Genomic DNA, 6,926 nt, shown 5'->3' on the forward strand with positions numbered 1-6,926 from the left:
GGTCCATAAAGCATTCTAAACTAATCAAAAGATGTTGGAGTCCACTCAACTCCAAGATCACCCATAAAATGGACCAAAAGTAACAAAAACCCCAAATGATAAGATGTAAAGAACTACATAGCAAGATTGGAACTTTATACGCGCAATGGTCTAGAAATGTAGTGCCTTTGATGAATCCAAACTTGAAGCATCATTCCTTGCAACTAAAATAACCTTCTTGATCTTATTTCATCAAAATAACATAAAAAGCATCCAAGCAAGGAGAGAGGAGAGAGGAGAAGCTCAAATCTTGAAGGTGGAGGCTAGGGTTTCTCCCAAGAGGTTTTAGAGATGATTGAGGCTAATAAAATGTCGAAAAATGCATAAGATTAAGCTTAAATACGTTGAAAACCTTAAAAAAAGATCATGGGATTAGGCTTGACTGATCCCCACACAGTGGTTTTTGATGCTCAAGTTGTGGCCATGACTTTCACCCAAACCCACCTCAACTGCAAACAAACATAACTTCTTCGTTCCAACTCCATTTTCGGCTATCTTTATGTTCACCAAAAGGTATTGACGAGCCCCATGATATTACTTTTCCAATTTTACCCTTTTTCTTCCAAGCACAAAACGAAGGCTCTAACCGCTTATCCAACTTTATCATAATCCAATAAGGTCTAAACCACATTCCCTTGAAGTACAAGGCCTATACTTGATCCATTTCTTGTTTACAATCACGAGATAAGAAACTTCTTGAAACAAGGTACTACAACTCTCCCCCAATTAAATTGGATTTCATCCTAGAAATCTATGGTTGCTACGATATCTAAAAGCAACGCCAACATATTCCATAAATTTCCACTAACCACTTTGAAATCAAGTCGGCTTATAAAAAAACTCAAAAGACCACTCGGTAACCCGCAAATGCCAACAAACAACCCAATAGCTTGAAAATACTGAACTGCAACAACTTATTTCTCTCCCCAATTGGAAATCTAACTCCCAGAGGAAAACCACACAACTCAAGGAAACTTCTAAAATAATGAAACTACAACTAACTCCATCAACAAAATCCCAAAACCGAGACCCATCAGTCGAAGCTTCAAAAACCATACACTAAGACTGATGATCATCCATCGTCGTACCTACCCCTAGTCCCCGACTAGGAACACCAACAATCATGTAGAAGGAATACTCAAAACATGTTGATCGTGAATTTCAACTACACCCAAATCTAGAAGTTGTGCCCAAAAACCTTAAATACACACTTGATTCACTGACAAGTCATCAGCTCAGGTGTACATCCACCGGAAAAATCACTCGACATATCCAGAACAAACTTCGTGACTCGAGATTTCAGAACCAGTACCTAACACTGGTAACCAAACTCATAATAAAAAATCCACAAAAAAATGGGTTCCACCATTGAAAACATTCATCAAGCGACTTTCGATGCATAACTAATACATCAAACAAAACAAACTTTTACTGACTACATGATCCAGACCAACTGGTCACTGAGTCTCCCGACTCCGGAAAAAACACAATGACATCCAACCATGCAAATAAGACTAATGATCCGAGACCTAAGAATCTCAATCAAATGACTATTAGGTACCTCCCATATGAGTCATGCAACCATTGGTTCACGATACATCGTGACAAAATCTACCCACTCGGATGATAAGCTTATGGTATCACACCGATCTTCCCTTTATTTCATCGTTGTCCGAAAGACTCACGACCAACACCATAGGGCCAAAATATACTTAACCATCAACCCACTAACTCGTAGGAACCTAATAAACCTCCCTCTTAATACAACTCGAGTGTTACCTTTCTATAACACATAGTTTCTTTCACAACACATGTTTCTACCGACGCAACACCAAACGAGAACATGGTCGCACACAAACAGAGAATGAGATGGGCAGTTGCACTCTTAATCCAATCCAAGAGCTATAAACAAAATAAGAACCATGCCAATAACCCGAGCCAAGTTTTCCCATGCTATCATACTCAGCCTACATACATCCCCAAGGGAAACACATAACCAACCCAAGATCTAATGCATTCATTCTTCCCTACAACCTTACCCAGATGGTGTAATACCTGTAGATCTAACCGAAATGAAGAACTTCAACCGCTAATAGAAACATCCTCATGAATGGCTGAAACAAAGATCCTACACCTTAAACGAAACTAAACAGATCTTACCAATACATAACTCAACTCGATAAAACTTCCAAAATTGTTCAGAAATGTTGTCAAAACCCAGGTCGAGTCAAGCCATATACCAACCCTATCGAAGCGACATGTCAAAATTTGATTCTGCGCAAATCCAAAACCACACTTGAAAACTAAACAACTTTGCCCGAACATACAAACTTCAAATAACCAAGAACATTTGCACAACTCGAGCCTGCTATGAATAAACAAACAATTGAGGGTACCCATGCCCCAAAACTAAAATATACCATGTTCAAACTTGATGGGCTTTGAGCATCCTAACAACCTTAAGGTGCACATACAACCCTAAATTCTTTGGATCTATGTTTTCTCTAATTATACATGCAATTTAGTTTTCCAAAGCATTACCCTAACTAGCATACAAAACATGGGTAGTTGTATAACAAAAACTAGTTAGATGACATACCTTTTCTTGTAACTTGATTCCTTGGACCTTTAAGAGCCTAGCACCTCGAATGTGATGCCTCAAATTCTTCACACAACTCCACCAACAATGGAGTAATTGAGAGAGAATGTCTTGCACCAAATTCGACTATAGCTCTTCTAAAGACTACTTAGGTGGCAATTTTAGGGGATTAGGGTCTTCTTATATAGTTTGGCAAAACTAGGGTTACACCATGTAAACCCTAATGTTCATGACCTTCCATATTCGTTAGGTTGCATGGGTTTAAACCTCCATGGATTATCCATGAGTTGTCCCATTGGTTTAGCCCAACCTAAAGAATTATGGATCATTGGCCTACAATCTAAGAATCAATGATTTACACAATCAATCCCCATATATTTAATTAGTCTCTTTTGATCACAAAATTAATTCCAAATTAATTTTTTATCAATACTAATTAAATAATATGATTTCATATTAATATATTAGAACTTTTAATATATTAATAAATCACAAATAATCTCTTCTCAAATGTCCATCCTTCAGATTGTTCCGGTGCCATGCAAACCCAAATGGACCATGCTAGTCTCGCGTCAACTACATACCAAGTATAGTTATGGACTTAGACACATTATCCAACAGTGTCCCACTTGGATAAGTCTAATAACTATAGTTGCAAGTATGACTTCATGATACGACTAGCAATCATAGCTCTTAAAAGCCTTTGTCGAACTTAGAAGCACCATTTTAGATAAGTGATCATATAATCCTCTGTTCTCAAGATATGAACCAGACAAACACATGGAACAACGTCATACTTATTGTCCAACAGTTTGTTTCCTGATTTCCGATTTGTTTGACATAGAACTTAATCGAACACATCAATTTAGTTCGGACCGGGCCCGACACATAAGTGAGAACAAAATCCTTGAGGGGACCAAGATATCGCTTTTAATCCTCCAAGGACTAAAAGGAATAGATAAACTTCGACTCATATGCTTTTACTAACTACTCGTTAAATTGTACACAACAACACGTTTTATAGCATCAAGTTACTGAAGCGGTTTCGTACTATAAATGTACAACCAACTCATAGTCAAGAACTCATAACTCTTGGTTTGAAGACTTATAGGATATTATCATTTCACGATCATTCAAGATAAATTCCATGAAGTGATACAAGTGAGTGTGGGTTTAATCCAATACTTAGAGCTTATGAGCACTCATGAATTTTGTAGCAAACTTTGCTATGTCTAATACAATTTAGACAATCTCAAGCTAAATTCATGACAGTCTTGCCTCAATACCTACTTACAAAGTATGATTGACTGTGGATAGTTTGAATAATATAATTATTCTGGAAGCCAAAACATGCAAAGTGAAACAATAGTAAATGTTTGACACAGCATAGTAACATTAATTATAAATAAAAAAAATTAATTAATCATCAAATGTCAATTACATTTAAACTATTACAAGTTTCAAAACTATCTAATCATTAAAACTAATACCATCCTTTAGCCAGATGCGCGTCACATGTTGTAAATTCTTAACACTACTCAGTCACTTCGTGAGGGGATCTGTAGGGTTCTCCTCTGACGATATCCTCTTTACTATGAGGAGTCGTTCTTCTATCCGATGTCTTATGAAGTGATATATTCTGTCGATGTGTCTGGATCTGCCATGATCCCTTGGTTCCTTGGCTAAGGCAACTGCACTCTCGCTATCACAGAAACTCTCCATACGCTCCTTTATAGTTGGTATAACTCCAAGGTCTCCGATGAAGTTCTTAAGCCATATTGCCTCTTTCGCCGCCTCGCTTGCTGTTATGTATTCTGATTCACACGTTGAATCAGCTGCTATCTCCTGCTTAGAACTTTTCCAAGTTATTTCTCCTCCATTCTGGGTAAAGATCCAGCCCGACTGAGAGCGGAAATTATCTTTGTCGGTATGAAATCTAGCATCACTATAGCCCACCACTCTCAAGTCATCACTCCTGCTGAGTGTAAGGACCCAGTCCTTAGTCCTCCGCAGGTACTTGAGAATGTTCTTTACCGCAGTCCAATGAGCCTTGCAAGGATTCCTTTGATATTTGCTGACCATGCTCAAACCAAAGGCCACATCAAGACGATTACAAGTCATAGCATACATGATCGATCTAACTGCGGAAGCATATGGTATTCGACTCACCTCAACTATCTTAGCCTTTGTACTCGGACTCTGAGTTTTACTCAGTTTGGCATTGCTCTAGATCGGTAAGTCACATTTCTTCGAATCCATCATGTTGATACTCTTCAACACCTTCTCTAAGTAAGTACTTTGATTAAGTCCAATTTGTCTCTTACTCCTGTCTCTCAATATCCTTATCCCAGAATATAGGAAGCTTCTTCGAGGTCCTTCATAGTGAAACACTTCCCAAGCCAAGACATAACCTCCTAAAAGGTTGGGATGTCATTTCCTATGAGAAGTATTCCATCCACATACAACACTAGGAAGCTAACTATGCTCCTACTAGCCTTGACATATACACAGGACTCATCCTCACTACGCGAAAATCCAAACTCTTTGACTTTCTCATCAAAACAAAGATTCCATCTGTGATATGCTTGTTTTAATCCATAAATGGATTTCTCAAGCTTACACACTCTATTAGGGTACTTTACATTGACAAAACCCTCTGGCTGACTCATGTAAACATCCTCAGCCAACTTTCCATTAAGGGGAGCGATTTTGACATCTATTTTCCATATTTCATAATCATGAAATGCAACTACGGCTAGTATTGTTGGATTAGTGTCTAAGCCCTTAACCATATTTGGTAGGTACTTGACCCGATTGTGCATGGTCCTTTTGGGTTGCCTTCACGAGAGCAACTTGACTGGAGAAATAATAGAGAAAGAGGTTATTATGATTTATTAATATGTTATAAGAATAATATATTAAAGGAGAAATCATATTTGTTTAATTAATATTGGTCAATAATTAATTAAAAATTAATTTAGTGATCAAGTGTAATTAATTAAACTAGAGGGGCTGAATTGTAATTATGTGATAGTTACAAAATAGGGTAATGGTTATCCTAGATATAGGTTGGACCAATTCAAGGGATAAGATATCCTTGAAATCGTCCAAAGGATAAAGGAAAAAGGGTTTTCAAGGCTTATCTTATTGTTACTTGGTGGGCAAGCAACTAGATAAGGATAAGGATAGAAACCCTAATCTCTACACCTATATAAACACCCTTTTGACACATGAATTCGTCCATGCCTTCCTATAGGGTTCTAAGGGCCAATTTCATACCTCCTCCCTCTCTCTCTCTCTCTCTTGTCTCTCCATTTGATCTTGTTTTTTGTGAGCCATTAGAGGTACTACACGTGTGGTACTTGCTTTCAAGACTTAGGGTTTGAAGATTTGAGTTGTTATTGCAATATAACAACAAGAGGTATGTGATCTAATCTTCCATTAGAGGTTCTACTCATAATGTTGTGTATCTAATAGTGAAAACATATATCCAATTCTAGGGTTGCATGCACACATAGGATTGTTTGTACAAAACCCATCAGTGGTATCAGAGACTTTGGTCAACTTATTTTCAATTAGTATTATACAATTATATGAACTTGACATATTAGAGTTTATAGCCAATAAACCCTAGGAGGCAAGAATTTCGTGATTAGGGTTTCTAAACCCTAAATTTGTGAAATTTTTGAAAGGGTTTTTTAAATCCTTTCCTTTGGTTCAAGATTTCGAAATCTAGGGTTTGCAAACCCTAGGATTTTCGAGATTTGCCTCCTCCCCAATATAAGATCCTAAATTTTAGGGATTTAGATTATCCTATATCTTGTAATTATCCTTTAATGGTTATATATGGTAATTAAAGACTTTGAATTATCCTATCCCATGATTTTCTAAATTTAGAGGGATTAAAAGGATTAGGATAAATTAATTTTTTAATTGGTAATTATCCTTCATGATTTAGATAATCCATTATGATTTAATAATTTAAATTAATAGTTTAATTCAAGATAATTATTAAATCAAGAGTTTTAATATTTTAAATTTTAATTTAAATAGTCTTAAATTTCGAAAATTTTAAAGTGAGATTAAAACCTAATTGTTTTGAAAAGTTTCAAAACTTGCCCTCAAGTTTTGGAATTTAAATTGGTTGATTAAAAGTTTAATTTTGAAAAATGTTAAATTCTAAAACCCTAATTTTGAAAAAGTTCAAATTACACCCTTATGGTTTTATTAAATTAATTAATTATATGATTAAAGGAGAGTTAATAAATCCAGATAAGTTTTATATTTT

Source organism: Lactuca serriola, chromosome 3 (genome assembly GCF_051521515.1).
Source record: "Lactuca serriola cultivar US96UC23 chromosome 3, Lser_US96UC23_V15, whole genome shotgun sequence".
NCBI lineage: Eukaryota > Viridiplantae > Streptophyta > Magnoliopsida > Asterales > Asteraceae > Lactuca > Lactuca serriola.